This window comes from Hermetia illucens, chromosome 1 (assembly GCF_905115235.1).
Source record: "Hermetia illucens chromosome 1, iHerIll2.2.curated.20191125, whole genome shotgun sequence".
In the NCBI taxonomy this organism is placed as follows: Eukaryota; Metazoa; Arthropoda; class Insecta; order Diptera; family Stratiomyidae; genus Hermetia; species Hermetia illucens.
In genome coordinates, this window is record NC_051849.1 from 104,444,826 (window position 1) to 104,463,354 (window position 18,529).

Here is an 18,529-nt window from a genome sequence, read left to right on the forward strand (position 1 = left end):
TGCAAACGTAGATAATCGTTTTGAGGGGATTTTTCTACTGATATTGCACTGAAATGGATTGGGATGGAAATTTTAAAAGAATCGCTTATCAGGAACCGATCGTGAAAAAGCAATTAAAATAGTATACTTAACCTTATCTTCAAGTGAGGAGACAGGCTAACACAATGTATACACATGTGCTTACTCATCTAATAAACTTGAATGGTTGGCGCAGTCTCATAACTTTTATATGTTTCATAATATGACTAACCTGACTAACCCCCAAACAGCATTTGAATATTTGTAGAAATCAGGTGATAACAGACTATTATCAATATTTGACTTGATATTATCTGGAAATAGTCTAAATTCGGCAATCGATTAGAAAATCAGCGCATTGATTTATGACGGAATCCCAAATTTAGAGGTATTTAGCGTCTTTTAAAATAATCGCTTTCCTTAGAAAACCTTTGTTAGCATAGATAAGGCTCACTTTGTGGTACTAAGTGCAGAAATGAGATAAGACGTTATCTCGGGGTAAATTATTATATTATTTATTCATCATTGACTGTGATTATCTACTGATTTAGCAGATACTTAGCAACCCAGGCAGATATTGACTTGAATTATTTCCGCTCTCAGTATATTGGCCATTGTAATTTCTAAGGCTTTCTGTAAAAGATATTCGTAATAAAATCAATTCACCGTCAGTTTGGTAAAAGGACTGAGAAATACATAAATATTTATGGCATAAATTCGTAATTTGTTGTAAACATTTTTATGCCAAAAATATTCATTCAGGAACTGAAATGCTTTAATCAGTACCTATGGAAACTATTTCTGAATTCGCCAAGAAAAGTGAAACAGTGATTAAAAATTTGGAAGGTGGTGTTCTCGAAAATTATATGGCGATTCTCGTAAAATGATATTTGTTAACTCCTTCGAAATAATAGTCGTCGATTGAAAGATTTTGTTCAAACGCATACGCTTCTTTTATATATATTATTCCCAGTTTCCTTCGAATGAGGTATAGTGTTTCAACTACGCCCACACGCCATCGTTCACGGTTTGCTGAAAGATGCTTCAGCTGTGGCCAGTAAAACTAAGAACCTTCGTTTTGGTAGTGTTTATCTTCAATCCGATTCTACTTGGTTCCTTCGCCAACGATTATTATTATTAAGAATACATTATGGATTCAGAAAACCATCTCGCCTCCCATGGAAGACACTTCAGATGAGTCCCTGTGCAGACTCTAGTCCGATCACCCAATGTCTTGGAACATTCGTCTACTACATCGGGACCTTCAAATCAATGTGAATACAACGTTTCCCTCTGCCAATATGTGGAGGTTCTTCTTGGCCACTACGTTTTAGAGCGGTGCTGAAATGCTCCTTCCACCTCTTCAGTTACTCTTCATCGTAGATGAGGGGCCGAACGTTAACATCCCTTACAGGACCATCGAAAAATTGACTGAACGATTCTGTAATCCTTGATATCTGCGACAGCTTCTCCTTCCTTGACTAGTGCAATAGTAAATTTGAACGACCTTGAATTTCGCTTTAAGGCAGTCAACCAGCTCTTTGACGCCCTCGGGACGTCGCTGATGAGCTAAGTAGCCGAGAAAAGCATATTTTAATGGCGACCCAATGGTAAACAATATCTTCAGGCAGATTACTCAGTATATCTGCCGTCCGATCAGCAAAACTGCATTCTCATTGATGAACGACATATAAGCGACGGACGCAACACGCAAGCGATAACAAGCAACCGTAAGTGATAATCCCTTTCGGAGCCAATGGGAGCGCCTCTCTTATGACGCACATTCAGAAGACAACCTCTAAATCTACTGCTGATCGCAATATGATCAATCTGAGGGAAGACAGTTCAAACCTAATCGACTTTATTACAAGCTCTGCACTCGAGTAATATACCACCAATGATGAAGCGGTGGAAACTGCGGAAATACACAAACCTTTCACCGTTATCGCCAAGACCGATCACGCCATCACGATCACCGTGTTTTTTTTTGGAAGCCTCTCCCGGGCGGCATTCAATTCCTCATAATAAACCATCCTTATGCAACATCATTTTATAACTTCTTGCCATGACTTTCTATTTTTGCTGAAGAGTGAAATCTGTCACAAGTCTCTGGCTTACCAGCTCCCATATCCGGCTTTTATCGTAGGGGACCAAATCTTCCGCGATTTAGAACACGTCAGTAATTACCAAGTAGCTCAAGTAAATTCCGATCCTCATCATAGCTAGCGGGATGTATAGTGCATTCGTCCTGCTGACCCCTTTCTGGCCAGTTTGCCGGCTGCCTTGCTGCCGTCTGAGAGGCTAAAGACTTTAAGCAAACCGCCAACGCAGACTGCTCAGTTCCTCTTGCTCTAACTCGTCACCTTGGTGGATGTCACTGCTGTCTGTTTGTCAGACGAACTTTTCTCGAATACGGGCATCTATTACAAAGAAATTACATAAAGACCTACATTACATAAATATATGGTAACTGTGTTTATGGGTGCCATAGCGGTTGCGAAACAGGGGAGTGAGAAGTTAAAAAATGCAATCTTATGATGCCTCTATATAAAATCTAAGCCTCGAAATACATCTCATATTGATCTCTATTCGAATAAAGTTGATAATAGCATATTGCTATATTTGACTAGAAGGTCCTCCTTAAATTGTCCTCGAATGAGGACATTTTGCAGGAGCATGAACCCTGATACATTACAGTTCATGCGCTTACATGACGTTGGAAAGTTTCGATAGAATCCCACCATTGCTACCAAAGCTATGTTAATGAAAATTTCTATTTCTCAACTAAATTTCCAAGACTGCTTTCCAAAAGCCTGGTGCGGTTGCTCCCTGTACTTTTCAAGTTCACAGACCTGTTGGTTCTCCCAGGCTTCCTTTTTCCGTCTGTGAAGTCGCTTCTCCGCTCGCCGGAGTTCCGCGCGTACTCGCGTCCTTTGAAAATGCAACATTACTCGGTATGCAGCATTTCTTCGTTCCGTTGCTAGCTTACATTCATCGTCAAACCAGCCGCTCCGACTCTTTTTGCGACTGGGGACAAGTATATTTGTGACCGTATTTATGATAACGTTCTTCAGTTGCTTGTGAAGACCATTTGATGATGCTTCATCACCAGGATCTCTGTCAACTACGGTTATTGCGGCATCCATTTCCCTCTTAAAGTTGTTGTGGAGGATTGTGTTGTGGATGACTTCAGTGTTAACTCTCACCTGATTGTTAGAAGGGATTCTGGGTGGTGTTGTTATTCGAGCTTGGAGCACCATGCCAACGAGATACTGATCCGAGTCTATGTTGACCCCCCTATATGTTCTGACATTCATCAAGGCTGAGAGGTGACGCCGTTCGATCCGCACGTGGTCAATTTGGTTGAAAGTGGTCCCATCTGGAGAGGCCCATGTATGTTTGTGGAGCACTTTCCGCGAAAACCAGGTACTTCCAACAAACATTTCGTGTCACACTGCTAATTGAATAATCTCCAGTCCGTTATCATTTGTATTTTCATGTAAGCTATGTATACGGGCTCCGTCCCTACTTGGCTGTTAAAATCCACAAGCATGATTTTGATATTATACTTGGGACAGGCTTCGAGTGCTCGTTCTACTGCCTTGTAAAAGGTACCCTTATCCGACTCTGCAGTCTCCTCTGTATGGGCCTCAACGTTAATGAGGCTTATATTTCTAATTTTGCCTCGCTATTCGCTTATGTTTTCAAAGCCGATAACAGCAGGTTTCATTTTTTGACTGAATAAGACACCTACTCCGAGCACATGGTTTACTGGATGGCCACTATAATATATGGTGTTGCGATTCCTGTCCACGAAACCGGTCCCTGTCCAACGCATCTTCCGCAATGCTGTTACATCAACCCCATCTCTGTACAGGGAGCGCACATGAGAAAATGTGCAAATCGTTGTTCCGTTGTCGTTGCCGGGTTCGTCGTTGTGTTATCCGTCCATTTCGAGGCTCCTGTTGTGGCTTCGTATTAAGTTGTTTTCCATGTAGGATTGTCAGCCCTACCCAATCCCCAAGAGCTCCCCGCGGTCACCACGTGGAGGTGGAGATAGGGTTTGGTAGTCGAGCTGTTGGTGTTGGTTCAGCAGGCATTTCCCAGGTTTTATGCTCCATCGTGGGTACCAATCCACGTTTCGCCCTGGGACCTACTATCCTTAAATCTAGTGGTTACCAGCTTTTTTGTCTGCTCGATATAAACTTTTGGACATTCTGCGCAAATGGTTTTATAGATTTCGCCCATCCTATCTACAGTTTTCTTGTCCTTTTCCCTGGCAAGCTGAGATTTTGGTTAGTATATTCTCCTTGATCCTACTAGTTGTATGTCGAACCTTTTCAATGTGCGCTGTAAATGCCGTGACAGGTTTTTCCTTCCAGTGTCTATATTACAGTTTTCACTCTCGAAGTCCTCCTCTGGCGATGGAATTGTTAGGAGACGGTGAATCATCATGCCATAGCCTGCCATTTTATATTGGTCACCAGTGTTGTGCATGATTGACCAATAACGAATGGAACTAATTCATTCAAAAGTTAGTTGTAATTAAAAATTGAAAGTTTATTGGTTGTTGGAAAATGTGAAACTATTTTTTTGGATTTCATTCGAACAATTTCAACTGACTAACGGTTAGTTACAAATAACTCGAAAACCATGTATTTCATGTAATTCACCATCTTTTCTCCAAAACGGCTAAACCGATTCGAACGAAATTTGGTAGATAGATGGGAACTATGAAATCCCACGCATACAGGGAGTGACATAAATTTAGGTGGAGTTTAAAGGGGGGCTCCCCATACATGCAAAGAGGGCATTTAAAAAATTTTCTCATCGGATATAGTCTTGTAGGGTATTAAATCCGGTCTCGATTAGTACTTTTGTAAGGAGTCAAAATGTACGCTCCTAAAGTGAGACAGGACTTATTTTCGGAAACTATCCAACACACAAATCCGAAAAAGATCAAGAAAATGCGCTTAGATGAAATCTAGGCCTCAAAATATGTCCCATTCGGATACCTGTCCAAATAGTATATTACTAACTTTTAGAAATTCATTAAAAAACCCCCCTTAAATTCACCCTAGGAATACAAACATAGATGACCATATTTCGCATTCACATGCCAAATTTCATGGAAATCTGGCCATTAACGCTAAAGTTATAGCAGTTCAAACTTAACAATTTCGCGCGAATTTACTGCTTCTGAACCCATGCAAATAAGATTGCTTCGTTCGGATCGGTTTAGCCGTTTTGGAGAAAAGTGTGTGTGACAGACAGACAGACAATGATCGATTTTCATAAGGTTCTGTTTTACACAAAACCTTAAAAATAGTTGATCATTCGTGATTACGACTAAACAATTGTTAATCGACCATTGCAGTTAATAGCTGAATTCTTTTACCGGCGTGCTGGTGAATGAAGTGATACTAGGTGGGTCATCCGCAGTAAGTAGCAAGGTGATCTTCCAATCTCTTATTTCGAATTTTCGACCGATTGTTTTGCATTGGTAGCCCCCTTCGCAACGTTGTATGTAGAGGAGTTGGAAGCCTCAATCATTTCCCTCATCTCATTGCCAAATTGATGTTTTCCGGCCGTTGAACTTCGCAGGATTTCGCACGGTATCGGAGGTCAACCGCATCACGGTCGCCACCGTTTTCAGTGATCAATAAAGCTTCAATCCCTTCCGCTCGTCGATAATCTTACATGATTCCGCAGTCAACCGGATCTTGTGGCGCCCCTTCGGTACATAGGCCACTACCTGCATAGCACCCGAGAAAAAAGCATTTTTGACGGTTGCCCAATACTCATCGATATTTTCAGGCGGGTTACTCAGGGTATCTGCCGTCCGATCAGGAAAATAGCACCCGCAATGTCGACCAACAGCTGGATCATTTAAACGGTCGTTGTTGAACTTGGGGGGCACAGCTCACCAACCCTGCGAGAAGTGGCGAATGGAACATGCAAGCGAAGGAAAGCGACCATCGGATGGTGATTCTTTTCGAGGCCAATGTCAACATTTCTTTTGTAACACTACTCCTAATTATTCTGCTGTGCCTGATTGCTCGTACTATATCGGTCAGTTGAAAACGACTGACCTTATGCGAACCTCTTTGCCCGAACCATGTGCCACCAATGACGATTTCATTATTTGGAATCATTAAAATCTTGCAAGAGCAGCTAAACCTTCCTTAAATTTATGGCAACAAAGGTATCACCTTTCTTTCTATGCGAGAAAGAAAGTATATTTAAAGGTTTTTTTACTTTATATTACTTAAAAAAATAGTGACATATACATAGGTACATACCCATCAAACATCAAAAGGGTACAGAAATAGATGACCTTTGGAAACACGAGTTTCTAAGAGAAACTATAGTTCTAATAAATAATTTAGCTAGCGAGCATGCAAACGATTTTCCGCGTACCCTATGTATAAATTGTGTAGTAAAACGTTTGTTTTTCCTGCGGAAAATTTTACTCTCCACGTTAAAATGAATCGCGTGTGATTGTGGGTAATTCGCAGTAATCTCAGCTTGTTTTGAAATAATCTGAAAATCAATACGAACTACAGTAAATCAATGTGAATTGGTGAGTACAACGTTCAGCTGATCGTTCTATTATAAAATGAAAATAGTATTCAGGTTTCAGTTTCATATCTAAATACGTAGGTAACATGTAAACATTTTATTGACTATGGCGAATGACGTTCAAGTGAACGCATCATGGAAAGGTTCATTCATAATTCCAGTTGAAAATGTAAAAACACATTTAGGTATGTATATATGTATGTATGTCATGATAGCGGTACACAAAGCACCTTCCCTGCAAATAGGAACTTTATTTTATTGCCTTTTAAAGCTTTGCGGTAAACGAAAACGATTGTATCGATTGAAAGGAAAGTTAGGCATAGGGAATCCTTGAAATCCCACGCGTACCCTGAAGGTCATTGCTTTTCATCAAGTTTAAGAAGGGTGCAAAAGGGAGTGTATTTTTCTTCAAATGCATCAATGGGAGGCACCAAAAGAAAGATCTTGATTGGTACTTTCTGGAGCAGGTATTATTTTTGATTTGATTGCAAAATAAAGGACTAAGGGATGAAAAACTGTAGTAAGGCAAAACTCATTTTCAGAAATTATACTATCGAAAACTCTGAAAAAATCCTGATGATGCGCTTTTAACACGTTGACAACTTAATTTGACTTCAGAACAAAGATCAGTGTTACTGTGTTCGCCGCCGCGGTTGGGAACAGAAGAGACCGGCTTATTTCCATGCGGTCCTTACTGTCCCAACCAACGGCATTTTTCCACCGCTAATCCTCCACTCTCCTGGTGCGTTCCGAAAATGAGTGAGTGGAGAGTTCCGCGCCATCTACCCGTCCGCCCCCGCAACATCCGAAATAAATTTCGAATGCTGCAGATCCTGCCGCGCCACATCACTCCGCCTCCAGACGAAACCTAGGGGGTTTCGGCGACGGATCCCCGAACTTCGTTCGCCGTTAATCCACAAAGCGGACACGACGCTGCTTCGGGGCGCACACGGGTTTCAGCCTGGACAAAGAGACCGCCTTTTTGTGACCACCGATCTCGAGCTGGAAGAAATGTTCTCCCCTCTCGAGAACGCGGTACGGGCCCTCATATGGAGGCTGCAGCGGCTTCCGGACGGCATCCGTCCTGATCAGCACGTGCGTGCATGTGTCCAGTTCCTTGGGCGAACAAGCAGGTATGGACGAGTGTCGAGTGGGTGGTGGCGCTTTGATGCGTCGGAGATTGTCCCTCAGCAGACGCATCAACCCCGACTCCGTGAGACCCGATCTCTTGTCGAAGACCGGATCGCTTGGGAGTCTTGGGTTCTCCCCGTATACCAGCTCCGCGGGGCTGGCAGCAAATTCCTCTCGGCAGGTTGTACGAAGGCCGAGTAGGACGAGAGGCAAGACTTGAGCCCAGGACTGGTCGTCGCGTGCCATAATGGCGGCTTTCAGCGTCCGGTGCCAACGTTCCAGCATCCCATTGGATTGCGGGTGGTATGCAGTAGTCCGCTGGCATTCAAAACCCAGGAGTTTGCCTAATCCCGAGAAAAGGGTGGATTCAAGTTGCATTCCCTGGTCAGTGATGACCACTGCAGGGACGCCAAAGCGAGGTATCCACTCTCGACAGAGGGCTTCGGCACAAGATTGTGCCGTAATGTCTTTCAGAGGTATTGCCTCAGGCCACCGCGTGAACCTGTCGATGATTGTGAGGCAATACTTGTAGCCGTGCGAGTCTCGCAAAGGCCCTATTATGTCGAGGTGTATCGTGTGGAAACGCTTGGTAGTGCGGGGGAATGAGCCCACTTCTTTCCTTACATGCCTGGAGACTTTACACTTCTGGCATGCGATGCACTCTCTGGCCCAGGAATTGATATCCTTGTTCATGGAGGGCCAGAAGTATTTTCCGGTGACTAACCGGTTTGTTGTCCTGATGCCGGGATGCGCCAAGTCGTGAACTGCGTGGAACACTTCCTTGCGAAATGTGGCCGGAATGTATGGCCGAGGTCCCTTTTCCGAGTCTTCGCAGCAGAGCGAGAGGTTTGAGCCGAAGATTGGCAACTCCCGAAATTTGTATTTGGGGTTGGACTTGAGACTCTGAAGTGCTGCGTCATCCTCCTGCGCCTTGGCAATAGCCGAGAAATCGAGTGAGGCGGGGATGTTAACCTCAGAGATACGAGACAAAGCGTCAGCAACTATGTTGTCCTTGCCGGACACGTGCTGGATGTCTGACGTGAACTGGCTGATGAAGCTCAGGTGTCGAAGCTGACGAGGGGACGCTTTGTCGGGCTTTTGTTTCAAAGCATAAGTGAGAGGCTTATGGTCCGTGAACACTGTGAACGGCCTGCCTTCTAGGGAGAAACGGAAGTATTTGATGGACAAGTACGCGGCGAGCAGTTCGCGATCGTAGGTACTGTAGTTCCGTTGAGCGGGATTCAACTGTTTCGAGAAGAAGCTTAACGGCTGCCAAACTTGATCCACCTTTTGGTGAAGGGCAGCACCTACTGCGATGTCAGAGGCATCAACAAAAACGGCTAGGGGTGCATCTTGTTGAGGAAATGCCAAAAGTGTAGCATCAGCCAGTTGCTGTCGGGATTTATTGAACGCGCGGACAGCCTCTTCAGACCACACAATCTCTCGTGTGTCTTTTGTTTTGGGGCCAGACAAGTACGCGTTCAAAACGGACTGGTGATGGGCGGCCTTGGGCAGGAAACGACGGTAAAAGTTTAGCATGCCCAAGAACCTCCTCAACTCCCTCACTGTTTTTGGACGCAGGAAGCTTGTGATTGCTTGCACCTTGTCTGGGTCGGGCTGTATTCCTTCAGAGGAAATGGAGTGGCCGAGGAATCTCACCTGTTGTTGAAGGAATTTGCATTTCTCAACGTTTATGACTAAACCGGCCTCAAGGAGACGTTGAAAAATGCACTCGAGATGGGCTAAGTACTCAGACTCAGTGGAAAAAGCGACCAAAACATCATCCAAATAGACGAAACAGAAATCGAGGTTTCGCAGGACTGAGTGAATGAACCTTTGAAAGGTTTGCGCCGCATTGCACAATCCGAAAGTCATTCGGGTGAACTCGAAGAGTCCAAAGGGTGTGCATATTGCCGTCTTTGGAATGTCTTCAGGAGCTACTGGGATTTGGTGGTATGCCTTGGCTAAGTCCAAGGTCGAAAAGATGCGGCAATTCGCGAGGTGATGCGCAAAGTCGTGGATGAGTGGAATCGGATATCGGTCAGGAACAGTCTGTGCGTTTAGCCTTCTGCAATCCCCACAGGGACGCCATTCGCCATTTGGCTTAGGGACCATATGTAAAGGGGAAGACCAACAGCTGTTTGAGGGCCTGCAGATACCCTGTTATTATTATTATTCTGTTAAGGGAAAGTCGCACCGCGTCCTTGAAGAACTATTGTGCCCCTTTTACTGGTTATAGTGTACCTATTGATCATAGTATTGTGGCGCGGCAGGATCTGCAGCATTCGAAATTTATTTCGGATGTTGCGGATGCGGACGGGTAGATGGCGCTGAACTCAGAAACTCTCCACTCACTCGTTTTCAGAACGCACCAGGGGAGTGGAGAACCAGCGGTAAAAAAATGCCGTTGGTTGGGACAGTAAGGACCGCATGGAGATAAGTCGGTCTCTTCTGTTTCCAACCGCGGCGCTATACACTTCGGTTCGCTCGTGACTTAAATTCAAAATAAATAAATACTTAATACTCATCTTTGGAAGTTAAATATATTGAATTTCAAAACTCAAGTATAAATAAATTCACTAAAAAGGTAATACTTAAGTGGTGACCCCGATAAAAAAAGAAAAGTGACAAATTGTCCGCCATCGCCGCCATTGGTGAAGTTCTATTAACGACAAAATTCGTCCGAGCAACACGGCAGAAATAGAACTTCCAAACACTGAGAAATCCATCAAAAGTATCAGTAGACCTTACGGCAAGCGATTTTCACACGTTCGCATCTACAGTTGAGTGTCGAGTGCCGTTGTAAACATCGCGAAAACGTGTCGCATCTCCACATCCCGAGTCGGAGCAGAGGCAAGAAAAAACGCGAGAAAACTTTCTCTACACAGTGTACTGCGCGACCCACGACGGACCCTCACCAGAAGTAGATTTTCACGCGACTTCCCGTACGCGCGCCCTCCTGGACAACACCTTTCACGCACCGGACCAGCCATTGCCACGACCTTCCGACAATCTTTGCAGGAAATACTATCCGCGCTTCAAAAGTGTTCCCAATGTGTGTGGGCGGATTAATGACGTAAAAATAATAAATCCGGAAAATCAGAATTGGGCAGAGTCCAGCCCGCGAGCAGGTTCAGAGCAATTTGGCGCTGCAGCGTTCGGAAAGGATAAGTAGAACAACCGCCCGGTTTCCTCGCAGTCAGTGGCCGCGTCATTGCCGTCGTCATTTTGGTGAGCAAGAAGAAGTAGATAGAAAAGAACGCGCCGCGCCCAATCCAATCAAAATTCGTTGCTCCGTGTTTTGAGAAACATTAAAACTTGAGATAAACGAACCACAAATGATGGAATTGAATGCAGACCAAGTGTGAATTAGGTGGAAAAAGAATTTGGCGACGAGTCGATAGTGGTTTGGTGTAGTTTGTCACGACAACGATCAACAACAGCAGCAAACGGACGTCCCCAGCACCGCCAACGCCGCAGCTACAGCCCGACGAATTTGAACCAGCGCCGCCGTCGAGGAGGACCCCAGCTCGGCTTGAAATTATTATATATATTATTATCTCATTATCTCATATTATCTTATCTCTGTAATCATTTTATATCCAAATTCAATTGTAGCATTAGTTGTGCACTATTCGCACTAATTGTTCATTAGATTAAAAGTAAAAAGTGATAATAAAATTAAATCCGCTGCAAGAGACGGCGTTGAGGTGTTTAGCATCGCGAGTTCTCCGTTTTCTTTGGTGTTTTTGGTCTGCGCTGGAGAGCGTCCGCTTCGGTTGTCGTTTTTCTCGTTTCGTGCGTGCATTTGTGGGTGCGGCCTGCCGTGTCGGTGTAAAGTTCACCGCGTTTCAGTATAAACTCACCGCGTTTGCATCTCAATCTCGTACTTCTCGGTAAGAAAAATGTCGTTTGACAATAAAGACGCGGCAGGCCCATCGGACCCACAAGTGACCGCCCTCGCCGTACGCGTTCCTCCGTTTTGGCGGCGGAACCCCGAGCTGTGGTTCGTGCATTTGGAAGCACAGTTCCAAATGTCCGGCATCACATCGGACGCGACCCGTTTCAACTACGCGGTGGTCGGCCTGGACGAAGAGTCCATACTTCTGGTGTCCGACGTAGTGAAGTCGGCATCGTACTCTCAGCTCAAGAGCGAGTTGATCAGGCGCCTGTCGGCAGGCGAGTCGGCAAAATTAGATCACTTGCTGGCGGGTTTAACGTTGGGTGATCGAACTCCCAGCCAACTGCTTCGTGAAATGAGGCAATTGGGTGGGAGTAAGATCGGCGACGACCTGATCAGGTCGCTCTGGCTGCGTCGGCTCCCGGAGGGCACCCAGGCGATCCTAGCCTGCGTCTCCGGTTCCTTGGAGGAACTAGCAGCAACGGCCGATCAGGTACAGGAGGTGTACGTTCGCCCAACCATAGCGGCCGTTCAACCACCGTCGGATGAGGTCAGCGACTTACGACGCGAGATCGCGGCCTTAACTGCCAACGTGGCCGAGATGCGGGCGACGTTGGACGCTCAGCGTTCGAGTGCCAGGTCGCGAGCTCGCTCACGATCTGCCACACGAAAAGGGCGTTCGGGTAGCAGGTCGTCAAGACAGCCTGCGGACCAGGGTATTTGCTGGTATCATCGTAACTTCGGAGATAAAGCGACAAGATGTACGCTACCTTGCAAATTCGCGCCTACCGCAAAAAACTAGGTCCGCGGGGGGTCTTGGCGACGGCCACCCAGAGCGCAGCGCCACGTCGCCTAACTATTTTCGACCCCCTCAGCAGGCGCAACTACCTCGTCGACACGGGTGCGGAGGTTTCGGTTCTTCCCGTACCCCAGCATCATCGACTATACCCACAACCCCTCAAACTGGCGGCAGCAAATTCCTCCCGCATCAATACATACGGGTACAGGCAAGTGGACGTGAGTCTTGGCTTGCGTAGGACGTTTCCGTGGCGTTTTATCCTGGCGGATGTCAGCTTCCCCATATTAGGCGCAGACTTCTTGTGTCACTATGGGTTGCTGGTGGACTTGCAACATAAGTCCCTTATAGACCCCACAACCAAACTAAATTCGTCGGGCCAAATGGTATCTCACGCTGACAATAACCTTTCCGTTCTTTTGGAAGACATCTCCGACTCTCGTGTTCGGACACTCCTCCAAAAGTTCAGCCAGATAACTACCGAGTGTAGTCTCTCGAAACCAGTAAAGCACAATGTGCAGCACCACATAAATACTACTGGTTCCCCGATTTTCTCAAAGGTGCGTCCTCTACCACCCCAGAAACTGGCTATCGCGCGGAAAGAATTTGAACAACTTGTTCAACAGGGTATCTGCAGGCCCTCAAACAGCTGTTGGTCTTCCCCTTTACATATGGTCCCTAAGCCAAATGGCGAATGGCGTCCCTGTGGGGATTACAGAAGGCTAAACGCACAGACTGTTCCTGACCGATATCCGATTCCACTCATCCACGACTTTGCGCATCACCTCGCGAATTGCCGCATCTTTTCGACCTTGGACTTAGCCAAGGCATACCACCAAATCCCAGTAGCTCCTGAAGACATTCCAAAGACGGCAATATGCACACCCTTTGGACTCTTCGAGTTCACCCGAATGACTTTCGGATTGTGCAATGCGGCGCAAACCTTTCAAAGGTTCATTCACTCAGTCCTGCGAAACCTCGATTTCTGTTTCGTCTATTTGGATGATGTTTTGGTCGCTTCTTCTACTGAGTCTGAGCACTTAGCCCATCTCGAGTGCATTTTTCAACGTCTCCTTGAGGCCGGTTTAGTCTTAAACGTTGAGAAGTGCAAATTCCTTCAAAAACAGGTGAGATTCCTCGGCCACTCCATTTCCTCTGAAGGAATACAGCCCGACCCAGACAAGGTGCAAGCAATCACAAGCTTCCTGCGTCCAAAAACAGTGAGGGAGTTGAGGAGGTTCTTGGGCATGCTAAACTTTTACCGTCATTTCCTGCCCAAGGCCGCCCATCACCAGTCCGTTTTGAACGCGTACTTGTCTGGCCCCAAAACAAAAGACACACGAGAGATTGTGTGGTCTGAAGAGGCTGTCTGCGCGTTCAATAAATCCAGACAGCAACTGGCTGATGCTACACTTTTGGCATTTCCTCATCAAGATGCACCCCTAGCCGTTTTTGTTGATGCCTCTGACATCGCAGTAGGTGCTGCCCTTCACCAAAAGGTGGACCAAGTTTGGCAGCCGTTGAGCTTCTTCTCGAAGCAGTTGAATCCCGCTCAACGGAACTACAGCACCTACGATCGCGAACTGCTCGCCGCATACCTGTCCATCAAATACTTCCGTTTCTCCCTAGAAGGCAGGCCGTTCACAGTGTTCACGGACCATAAGCCTCTCACTTATGCTTTGAAACAGAAGCCCGACAAAACGTCCCCTCGTCAGCTTCGACACCGGAGCTTCATAAGCCAGTTCACGTCAGACATCCAGCACGTGTCCGGGAAGGACAACATTGTTGCTGACGCTTTGTCTCGTGTCTCCGAAGTCAACATCCCCGCCTCACTCGATTTTTCGGCTATTGCCAAGGCGCAAGTGGATGACGCAGCACTTCAGAGCCTCAAGTCCAACCCCAAATACAAATTTCGGGAGTTGCCAATCTTCGGCTCAAACCGCTCGCTCTGCTGCGAAGACTCGGAAAAGGGACCTCGGCCATACATTCCGGCCACATTTCGCAAGGAAGTGTTCCACGCAGTTCACGACTTGGCGCACCCCGGCATCAGGACAACAAACCGGTTAGTCACCGGAAAATACTTCTGGTCCTCCATGAACAAGGATATCAATTCCTGGGCCAGAGAGTGCATCGCATGCCAGAAGTGTAAAGTCTCCAGGCATGTAAGGAAAGAAGTGGGCTCATTCCCCCGCACTACCAAGCGTTTCCACACCATACACCTCGACATAATAGGGCCTTTGCGAGACTCGCACGGTTACAAGTATTGCCTCACAATCATCGACAGGTTCACGCGGTGGCCTGAGGCAATACCTCTGAAAGACATTACGGCGCAATCTTGTGCCGAAGCCCTCTGCCGAGAGTGGATACCTCGCTTTGGCGTCCCTGCAGTGATCGTCACTGACCAGGGAATGCAATTTGAGTCCACCCTTTTCTCCGAGTTAGGCAAACTCCTGGGTTTTAAACGCCAGCGGACTACTGCATACCACCCGCAGTCCAATGGGATGCTAGAACGTTGGCACCGGACGCTGAAAGCCGCCATTATGGCACGCGACGACCCGTCCTGGACTCAAGTCTTGCCTCTCGTCCTACTCGGCCTTCGTACAACCTGCCGAGAGGAATTTGCTGCCAGCCCCGCGGAGCTGGTTTACGGGGAGAACCCAAGACTCCCAAGCGATCCGGTCTTCGACAAGAGATCGGGTCTCACGGAGTCGGGGTTGGTGCGTCTGCTGAGGGACAATCTCCGACGCATCAAGGCGCCACCACCCACTCGACACTCGTCCATACCTGCTTGTTCGCCCAAGGAGCTGGACACGTGCACGCACGTGCTGATCAGGACGGATGCCGTCCGGAAACCGCTGCAGCCTCCATATGAGGGCCCGTACCGCGTTCTCGAGAGGGGAGAACATTTCTTCCAGCTCGAGATCGGTGGTCACAAAAAGGCGGTCTCTTTGTCCAGGCTGAAACCCGTGTGCGCCCCGAAGCAACGTCGTGTCCGCTTTGTGGATTAACGGCGAACGAAGTTCGGGGATCCGTCGCCGAAACCCCCTAGGTTTCGTCTGGGGGCGGAGTGATGTGGCGCGGCAGGATCTGCAGCATTCGAAATTTATTTCGGATGTTGCGGGGGCGGACGGGTAGATGGCGCTGAACTCAGAAACTCTCCACTCATTCGTTTTCAGAACGCACCAGGGGAGTGGAGAACCAGCGGTAAAAAAATGCCGTTGGTTGGGACAGTAAGGACCGCATGGAAATAAGTCGGTCTCTTCTGTTTCCAACCGCGGCGCTATACACTTCGGTTCGCTCGTGACTTAAATTCAAAATAAATAAATACTTAATACTCATCTTTGGAAGTTAAATATATTGAATTTCAAAACTCAAGTATAAATAAATTCACTAAAAAGGTAATACTTAAGTATGTCAAGCAGGCCTGTAACCGTTAGGAACTTTAGTATGTTCCCCACTTCCAGAAGTTTCAGCTTTGCATCTGGTATTAAGTGTTCTCCCAGATGTATCGACCTACTTTGCACAAGTGCCGGACACTGTCCCAGGACGTGCATAGAGGTTTCGTCCTCCTCCTCACAGAACCTGCAGGCAATGTCCGTAGATATCCCTAGCTTCCCTAGGTGGTAGTTCAGCCGACAATGACCAGTGAGAATTCCCACTATGATTCGAAGGTTTTTTTTGGTGAGGTTTAAGCAATCCTTTGTGCGCATGGGTTCGTATCCCCCAATTAGCACCCTGGACTGCTCCATCCCTGGTAGACCCGCCCAATATAGTTCCCTCAACCGTTTCTCTTCGTTTCTTAGATTCATAGCCATGAAACCGTTTCCGATTCCACAGAAGGGTTCAGGCCCGTGTAAAGGCATCCCTGCTCCCTTCTTGGCTAGTTCATCCGCTGCCTCATTGCCTTCCAGCCCAGCATGGCCTGGAACCCAAAGTATCCAGACCTTGTTGGACGAGCCGAGTGTATTCAGTCTCTCAAGGCATTCCCATACCAGTTTAGAGTTCACCTGGTTGGACCTAAGTGCCTTGATTGCTGCTTGGCTATCGGTGAGAATAGCTATGTTCTGCCCCCTGGAGTTCCTTTGCAGATTAAAGGAGGCACATTTGTCTATGGCGTAAATTTCCGCCTGGAATATGCTAGTGTACCTGCCCATTGGCTCAAAGTACATTTTCCTTGGACCAATGACACCGGCACCCGCTCCCTCTGCTGTGAGGGATCCGTCAGTGTACCAAGTAATCAGTTGCTGGTTTAAGCCGTATGTCGCAGCCACGCTCTCCCAGTTTGCCCTGTTACTCCAACGTGTTTCAAACTTCTTACCGAAGTGAAACCTCGTTGTCATGTTGTCCCTCGGTATCAGTAATTCGGGATACCGCCTAGAAAGGATATCAATCTTCCTTCGATTTAGGCAGCTCCCCGCCTCACTCATACTACCGGTCATCCTGAATATTGATCTCCTTGCCTGCATCTGTATGTGCAGATGGAGAGGGGTTAATCCCAGAAGGACCTCCAGGGATGCCGTTGGGCATGTCCTCATTGCCCCACTGATACACACGCAAGCCAGCTTTTGGAGCTTATTTAATTCCCTGGCTTGTGTGCTGAGTTGGGTTCTTTCTGCCCAGATTACCGCTCCATAGGTAATCATTGGCCTTACTGTTGCAGTATATATCCAAAGTAGTATCTTCGGGCTGCAACCCCATTTTTTTCCTGCTATGGATCTGCAAGTTATCAGAGCCCTCGTGGCTTTCCGACAAGTGTTTCCGACATGTGTCTTCCAGAGTAATTTTTGGTCTAGCGTGATTCCCAAATATTTGACCTCTGTTTCTCGTTTCACCTCCATATCATGTAATGTTATGGCTTTCAGGTGATCCAGCTTACGCCTCCTAGTGAATGGTACTATGGTGGTTTTGGTTGGGTTGATCCGCAGTCCCACCTTCCTGCACCAGGCACTAGTAACCCTTAATCCAGTTTGGATTCTATCACATAGGGTATCTTCATATTTGCCCCTACAGATTAGAACAATTAGAATGTCGTCCGCGTAGCCCTGGACTTGTATTCCAGTATTAGTTAACACTTCCAGGAGTTCATCCACTACCATACTCCACATCAGCGGCGATAGTACTCCGCCCTGTGGACAGCCTTGAGTGGTGTTCATGATAATAGAATTTGTACCTGTTTGTACCTCTATTTGTCTGCTTTCTAGCATTTTGCCCATCCAGAGTGCTAGGGTGTTTCCCACTCCTTTGCGGCTCAGGGCATCCTGTATCTCTGTGTGCGATGTGTTGTCGAATGCTCCTTCGATATCCAAAAACGCGCACAGTGCAATTTCTTTTGTTTCTATGGCGTCCCGTAGTACCTCTGTCAGCTGATACAGAGCAGTTTCAGTTGACCTTCCTGCCCGGTAAGCGTGTTGACAGTGATGTAAGGGATTACGCTTTAGAACGTTAGTTCTAATATAGTTGTCTATTACCTTCTCCACCGTTTTGAGTACGAACGATGTTAGGCAGATTGGTCTGAAAGATTTAGGGTGAAAAGGATCCTTTTTACCCGCCTTCGGAATAAAGACCACTTTTGCCCGTCTCCATGCCCTTGGTATGTAACCCAGTGCTATGCTCCCCCTTACCACCCTCAGAAGAGACTCTAAGATAATTCCTAGGCCTCTCTGGATAAGTGCTGGGAAAATGCCATCTGCTCCGGGAGATTTCATTGGTTGAAAGGTTCCCATTGCCCATCTTAGCCTAGCTTCTGAGCATACCTCTTTTGCTAGTTTCCAGCTCTCTTTCATTCCCCTTTTATTCGTTGTTGGGGTGTCAGGCAGATTATTGTCGCCTGCCGCCGAGGGGTAGGACCCCGGGAAATGAGTTCTGAGAAGCAGGTGTACCCTGTCCTCCTCATTCTCGGTGAATGTCCCATCTTCCTTTTTCAGGCAGACAGAGGATATTCCCCCGACTTTGGCTACAGCCTTGTACAGCCTGGTTGCTTCTGTGATCTGTTCAATCCCTTCACAGAATTCCCTAAAGCTGTTCCGTTTCGCTTCCCTGATGGCGTTGCTATACGCAGTCAGTGCATTTTTATACCTCCGCCAGTCCCCGGTTCGTTTTGC

The 18,529-nt window shown here is 46.9% G+C and overlaps 1 protein-coding gene across 2 annotated transcripts in view; it reads left to right on the forward strand.

The window, feature by feature from the left end:
* LOC119652132 (electron transfer flavoprotein beta subunit lysine methyltransferase-like) overlaps positions 1 to 18,529 on the forward strand; it is a 241,981-nt gene that overhangs the window by 71,310 nt on the left and 152,142 nt on the right. The window contains exon 1 of one of the 2 annotated variants that reach the window (XM_038056082.1): positions 6,418 to 6,602. The exons of the other annotated variant lie outside the window; for it this stretch is intronic. The gene's annotated coding sequence lies outside the window, so the exon portion shown is untranslated. Of the gene's footprint in view, positions 1 to 6,417; positions 6,603 to 18,529 lie in introns of those variants that run through there. 2 annotated transcript variants of the gene reach the window in all.